Source organism: Pinus tabuliformis, chromosome 6 (assembly GCF_031772625.1).
Source record: "Pinus tabuliformis cultivar Carrire ecotype Pingquan chromosome 6, CPIR1, whole genome shotgun sequence".
In the NCBI taxonomy this organism is placed as follows: Eukaryota; Viridiplantae; Streptophyta; class Pinopsida; order Pinales; family Pinaceae; genus Pinus; species Pinus tabuliformis.
The window spans coordinates 1717497055-1717505249 of record NC_142292.1 but is presented as its reverse complement, the minus strand read 5'-3'; positions in this window follow the sequence as shown (position 1 = coordinate 1717505249).

The following is an 8195-nucleotide window of genomic DNA, read 5'->3' as shown; positions in this document are numbered from 1 at the left end:
GGAGAGTTGCAAACCCATGGAGACACCTCTAGTGACCAACTAGAGGAAGGAGGATGGCACTTTAGGTGAGGGAGTGGATGCTTCCATTTATAAGCAGCTAGTGGGTTCACTGATGTATCCTATGAACACACAATTAGATATGTTTTATGCAATAAACTAACTGATCCAAGCTATGGTTAGGCTAACCAAATTATTTTGGAAGGAAACTAAGCATGTTTTATGGTACCTCAGAGGCACTACCTAGTTTGGACTATGGTATAGATGGAAAAAGCGAGTGAAACTGTGTGGATTCATAGATGTAGATTAGGTGGGGAGTCCATCATACTAAAAGGAGTACATCAATTGTAATTTTCAGTGTTGCGTTTGCAACTATTTCCTGGTACATCAGGAAGCAAATATTTGTGGCACTCAACTCAACAAAATCATAGTACATGGCTGCAAGTCAAGCGGGATGTGAGGCAATCTCGATGAGAAGGATACTTGTTGGATTGTTTGATAAGATGATGGATCTAACTATGATATACTATGATAATTAGAGTTGCATCAAGCTATTTGAGAACTATATTTTTCACTATAGATCCAAGCATATTAATATCTGATATCACCATTTCCAGGATTGTGTACAGAGGTGGATAATGTTGTTGTAGTACATTCTGAAAAAGGAACAAGATGTTAGCATTTTGACAAAGGCCTTGTTAAGAGGGAAGCTTGAGTTCCACAGGTGCAGCATAGGGGTGATTTATAATCCTTTCTTACTAAGAGGGAGTGTTGAAAAATGCAACAAGAAAGTCTCAATTTGATTTTGCCTTGATTAAATTGAGCAAATTCAAATTTCCACATCAAAAGACAACTTGGATGCAGTTAACTTATGTGACATTACTTGTGTCACTTAGTTTACTTAGTAAATTTAAGTTGGAGGAGTTAAAGTTCAGTTCAACATGTGTGATTGCTAAATTTTAGCAATCAAGGTCATTTATCTCAAGTTGTTTTCAGTTAAACTAGTTCCAACTTTTGGAGGAACTAGTGGAAGGTCAGTTAAGAAGTGGGACTTCATTCAAACTTAATGATCATCCACTTAACTAATCAATCAGCCCAAAATAGCTAGTGCATGTAGAGAATTTGATTTCCCCAGCTATGGTGGAGATTCTAAGGCAATGTAACATCAGTTGTAGACTAGTCTTGATTGTACAAGTGTTGCATGCAGTTAGATGATCAACCTTGGGAATTGCACAATCCATTTTGGATAAATTCCTAAATAATAGGGGTCTAATTTCTTAGGAATTGTTGAAGGAAATAGGGGATCAAGAAGAGGAAAATTTTGGCTAAGTCTGAGTCAGAGCTTCTCGATGAGCAAAGAGATAGATTATGCTCTTGTAGGTTGTGCTCAGTTAAGAAAAGAAATTGTAATACATCTCTATTCATCATATTAATGCAAACATGCATCGAGATATTTAGCAGTTTATTTTCCCCACTAAAAATACTATTTTCATGTGTGATTTATTATTGCATTCATGAGATTTTTGTTCTATATTGTGAATTAATGTCCGCGAAGTAGCACAGTAGGTTTGTGCCTTGTGATTTTGATTAAAACTTCATAATCAATTACAAATCTACATCAGAATTTCTACAATTACTACTTGTTGAAGGTGTCTCAACCACTGTCAATAGTCTTCAAAGTATTTGAGCAATTTTTTCCATCATCTCATTCCTCTATTGCATGAGTGGTTCCTTGAGAAATGACTTAATAAGATCTCCTTCTGTATTACAATTTTTTTCTTCTCCCATGTGAGGTCACTTGGGTTGGAAATAGTAATCATTCCCAATTGAAACTAGCTTAAGACCCAAATCTCTTTACCTTGCCCTTATTGGGGAAGTACACTAAAAAATAAAGGAGAAGATTCCTATAATACCAGTAATCTAGCTTGTACACGGAATGGAATGAAAGGTAGGGAAATAAATGGAACAGACATATAGAAAAATATGGTAGCAAGCATAATAATATTGTGAAAATCCAAATTCTAATAATAAATAAATAACATAATATTGTAGAACACAAACTGGCTATAATTGTGGTAGTTATCTCTAAAGGAAGAGAGATGTTGGCCATAACATTCACAAAAATTTATTATAAGAGGTCGAAATAATATCTTTTTAACATAAATAAAGAACCTTAGAGTTCCAAAACCTATCCCTAGAATACCAAAAACCAAAAGGTTTGTGGGTGTCGTGGTGGTTAGTTGGTACATCAAATTCCTAGGGGCACAACCATTCTATAGAATGTCCATTTGGGGTGCATAATAGCTCATGGGAAAGAACTGTCAAAGGATTACAAATTTTTCCTAGGGCCACGATGTGCCATGGAAACCCTTGGCACTTTTAATAGCCAAAAAACATAGTTTAGGGCCTCGAAATGACCCCGAAAGTTTGAGACCCAAGAAACCATACAAAAATTGCCAATAAGATAAATAATTGTTGAGCCAGTGGAAAAGGAGGGTGGCCACCAATATCCACCTGAATCAAAGATTTTCTTATGAACTAGAATTGAATAGAACATCTACCTTGGTATTCTTTACCTGGACCTTGATATCAAAGAGTCTTGTCATCTCCTTCTCTTCCCTATGATGAAGTCTACTCAGATTCACCTTCTTTTGCACTAAAGTTAGGAAATAATATCATTCACATCTAATTTATTTTCTATGTGATTACCTAGATTCATTGCTAAAAGGTTCCTTTTTCTTTGCATCCTTCTTATAATTATTAAAGTTAACCTTTGGATAATTTTGATTACTTTTTCTTAGTGTGACCACCAATATTCCAATGGTTATATTGGTTATTCGGACCCTTGTGCTAATTTAAAATGGCTATCATATTCTTTCCTTTCCCTTTCCACTTATAATTTCCTTCGTGGAAGTGTTTTAGTGCTTTTGTTGTTTGGAACAATTTGGTTTTCCATGTTTGTGGCCTATATTTTCCAAATATTATACTTTCATAAAAGCCTCATCAACTCTCCTAGGCTTGAAGAACAACAATTTAATTTGCAAAGGACTATGTAGACCCCTAAAATACTTTAACAGTACATCTAGGTTATTGGGAGAGATACTTAGCATGATAGTCATATTCATAATTTATTGATGTCCTCTTGTACATTTTTCCTCTAACTTAGTCTAAAAAAATTCCAGTGGATCTATTAATACACTACAAATCCAATAGGTTAGAACTAAAACCTAATGAAGAAATCCTCCCACTTAGTTACTAGTATATTAATCTCCATCCTAAATATCTCCATGCAACTTTCTAAATAGTTTAGTGTATTTTCAGTTTGGAAAACAAAACCTTCTATTCCTTTCTATATGGTGGAAACTAAAATAAACCTATATATTGCAACTAGTTATTCAACTTTACTACATTAATGTCACATTATTATGGCTTGATATCCACTTTCACTTCCATTTTAAATAAGGACTATGAAGAGGTCATGGCACTAGAACTTGGTTACTCTTTCTCAAATTATTTCCTTGACTCTTTTCTTGGTCTTCATTATCTCCCAAGTTCCCCTTCGATCTAATCACTCATCTCCTCCAACCTCCCAAAACAATATGAGCTTGCTTTCTAGAGCAATCATTGGGACAACCATATTTTGAGAGATGTTAGTGACTTATTCTTCCGTCCTTATAATCACTCTTTTAATGGATCTCAAGAGTTATTATTCTGAATAGACTCATTTTCCATGGCTAGGGTTCTATGCCATTTTTCTTAACCCAATTCCCAAATCCACAACTTCCCATGAATATGAAAATAAAACTTGATTCCATACCAATATGATCTATAAATTGACACAAAATTTCCAATGGGACAACTCATCACAATACATATTTTAATATTATGAAAACTTATAACATGCAATTTAATTGTCCTTAGATCCTAAATTAATTAGTTACTATCTTTGCTTGAATTTATGATGTAACTAAAATATGAAAATGAAAGAACAAACAAAAGTACAAAACATCCACAAAAATAACCACAATATTTGTCCTGATAATTCTAATACAAAAGAAAACCTAGCTAGAAGGTGAGGTCTATGCTCTTCTTGCATTGCTCTAGTTATAAAAATACACATACAAAGGAATCGAAACTCGCTATGGAGTTACCTTTTGACACTATGCCTTGAACAATACTACAAAATCCTCCTTGTCCTTTTTTATGCTCTATAAATACCATTCCTATATTTTTTCCTCAATTATGAAACATGTGTAATGCTAATGAGTAGAACCTCTTCTCCTCCTAGTGCCCCCATTTTTAGCATGGATCGATACCCATCTAGGATTAGGATATTTACTTCCTTAATCCTTAATTAGTGATAAGGTTTTGGAAATTTTAGAATCTTCTTGAAAGTACACAAATTGCTATCCCACATGTGTGAGTGATGGGTCCCAATGTTAAACCATCTCATACCAAGGTGGTAAAAAACGTAGGTCAACTTTCAACAAGCATATCCTCTGCATATGAGCTCCAAGTAAGGTGATGTTCACACTATTGGAAACTTCTCAGAGTGTAGATAAGTGTTGAGTGTGTATGCACATTCTCTAGAGATTTTAACCCCAAAAGATGTCCTTTGATGCTCCGAAATGGCTCTAGAAATTTCTAAACCCAAATTTTCAAAGCTCGGACCTGTCATTTAAATGGGAACTACAAGTCAATTTTTCCCTTTTTTGCTGCCAATATAGATTATACTAATTGTATTATGATCCAATCCTAATAATTTTTGGAAGCCCGTTTTCAAAAATATCCAGCTTATAACTCATAGTATTAATCAAATATATTTTTGTCACATTTATGGGAACATAATGAAATGGAAAATGGATGTCTAAGGAATAATTATGGTTGAGTACAAGCTAATGAAATATTATGGAAAAGGGGGATGGATATTCCTTTGAATATGATCCTCCATTTTCACTGATGTGTTTTTGGTGTAATTATGTTTTGCTTTTTATTTGGGTAGTTGGTACAATATATCGAATGAATATGTGGAAATTGAGAATGTTTGTAGATGTTATAAGTGCTCACTTACAAGTATTTGATCTCATTTTGGATAGACATGACTATAATTTTTTGGTGTAATTATGTTTTGCTTTTTATTTGGGTAGTTGGTACAATATATGGAATGAATATGTGGAAATTGAGAATGTTTGTAGATGTTATAAGTGCTCACTTACAAGTATTTGATCTCATTTTGGATAGACATGATTGTAATTTTTGGGACTTAGAGTTGTTTATTAATTTGGATCGTTCTATAAACACATATGAAGAAAGTAAATTTTCTTTTAATTAAATGAGATTATATTTTTTTCTATGTAAAAAATTTGTTAAAATCAACATATAATTGAATAGTACCAAACATGGAAATTGAATTTTCACTATTAGAATAATACTTTATTAATATTTCACTTCTTTAGAATGAGTAGGATAAAGTATAAAATAGAAAGAAGTTAATTTAAAACATATGATTAATCAATTGTCTTTTATATTTATTATTTTTTTTTTTTAAAGGAGTGAGTTAATAAGTGGGCACACTTAATTTTCTTACGGTAGAGTTTTACTTAAATCCATTCAATTTTTTGAAATTTTGAGAATTATAGTTGTTTTAAAATAAGTCAAAGTCCTTAAAGGTAATTTCCATTGCGATTGTTTCTATCAATTAGGTGGAAATATACCACTTGCAAAATTTCTATTAAATTTTTAGAAAAAAATCAATTAAAAAGGGGTTGGATTTGCCCAATTAGTTTACTTATATTGGTATACTATCGTTATTTCATGGACATATTAGTAGATGAGGTCATGCTTACAAGAAATCTTATGCAAGAATGAATTAAGTTGAAACAATGAAATTCATATGGTATTAATTCGTCTTGTTTTTCCTCTCATGTTAAAATGGTGTAAAAATAATATATATTATTTTGATTAAATTATGTCTTTATGATGATGAAAAATTAACATCCACAGATACTAGAATTGGTATATTGGGACATATAGAATGTAAGGGATTACTTAGATTTATTTAGAATTTTATTTCTATGATCAGAGCATTTGATATGTTCTAAGATAACCATAGTTTTGATAACTCAAAAGGTCATTAAGGTCAGTATTGTGACAAATATTTTAAAAGTGTGATCTAATTTAGATATATGCATGACATTTTAAGATAAAGTCATTTTCATTTCAACCCTTTTAGTGTCACAAATATGATGGACCCTTTTGTCCCACAATGCCTTAGGAATTTCTCAATGCCTAGATTCATTATGTAGCTCATGCCAATTTGTTCTTATTTTAGCATGTTGATTTTGTTATTGACAATGGTCGAAACAAAGAGATACTTTTGATCTTCTAACTTAGGGTCAAGACCACCTCCTTATAGTATCTTAATTTTCTTTTATCCTCTAATTCTTTAACTAAGACTTGGTATCTTTCTTTAACTGAAAGTTGTTTTAGCTTGAGTTTAAATTATTTTTTTGGAGCCTCTTGTTTTCCATGTTGTTGATCGTGTTCTTGTACATTAAGTACCTAACCATATCAAAATATTAGTGAGGAAATACTTGCTTCTATGATAAGGATAGGAAAGGGTGTATTGGCCTTAATTTGAGATTATAAAATATGAAATTATTTTGGATATACTCTATTTTCCTCTACGATTCTTCATAGATATTGAATCCATATACTTAACATCTATATAAGATAACATCTGTGAGGGAAGTTTCTAAGGGGAGTTTGTATTCCTTATCGCATGATTAAAGTTCCATTAATTTACAATTGTTTCCAATCCCATAATAAAATTTCCACCCTCCATTTATCCCTTTCTCAATGCTATAGTTCCAATTGAGCTTCTCAATTGAAAATGAACTATTAAATCTTCTAACCTATTTCAAATGTTAGATTTTTCCATTGTGTCAAAATAATTCTTAGAGTTAATGAAATGAAAAAGGATATTGACTTTATTATTGCCACGTTCCATGACATTGATCCTAAGCATGACAATGTGGTGCATAGTTAAATAATAGCTTCTAAACCCAACTTTGACTCCAACAATTTTTCCATGTATTTCTAGCCATATGTTGATTTTCTTTTGCAAAATAATTCCATAGAACTTGGTTAAAATGGGGCTAACCAAAATAGTATTTTAATTAGAGAAATTGTTTTTATCCCTACTTTTAAAATATGTACAAGAGATATTAGAACAAGGTTTATGTCAGCCTTGCTCAATTGATAAATTGAAGAGCTTGTGTATGTGAGGGATCAAGAGGGGATGAGGATAGTCCATCCAATTTTTAAATATTACATCTTCATATCCTTAGATGTCATTATCTTTCCGTTTTGCAAGTTACTTAACATGAAAATTTATGTCTTTCTTAACTCTATAGGAAGTTTTGGAATGTTGTTTAGAACCTTAGGGGATTCATAAATACACTTAAGATAGAAATTCTAATCCCTCAAATAAATTAGTTTCTAAAATTTTACAAAAATAAATCTTTGAAATTTATTAATATCTAGCTTAGATAGGTGCAAAATCATCTCTTACCTTTTATTTATATAATATCATTAAAAAAAAATCAATGAGAATTTTATATCTATTTATTATATTATATTTTAAAATTTTATAAAAAGCATTCTTAATCATATTTTAAAAACCATCTTACATTTAGTATCTAATAAAAAATTAGTTCTTTTATTTTTCTTTTTAAACACCTGAAAAATATCATGCCAAAGGTGTTTATTTTATTTTACATTTTAAATAAGATCTACTTTGTTTTATTTTAGGGTTTATAGTATTTATCTTAGGGTTTATATACCTTGTTTTTATAATATTAATCCCTTGGGATTAATATTATTCCCTAATATTTTTAATATAAGGGTTTATAATATTAATCGTTGTGTTTAATATAACTCCCTTGGGTTTATAATCATGGTCAACCATGGTCCAACATCACATTGTGACAAAGATTTTATGAGTATGAAAATCAACCGTAATCCAACATCACATTGTAACAAAGATTGTCTCGATATGAAAATAAATCATGATTAACCATTGTCTAATGTCGCATTGTGACAAAGATTGTCTCAATATAAAAATAAACCATGGTCAACCATGGTATACCATGTTTAATTTAGGGTTTATAATATTTATCTTAGGGTTTACATATCTT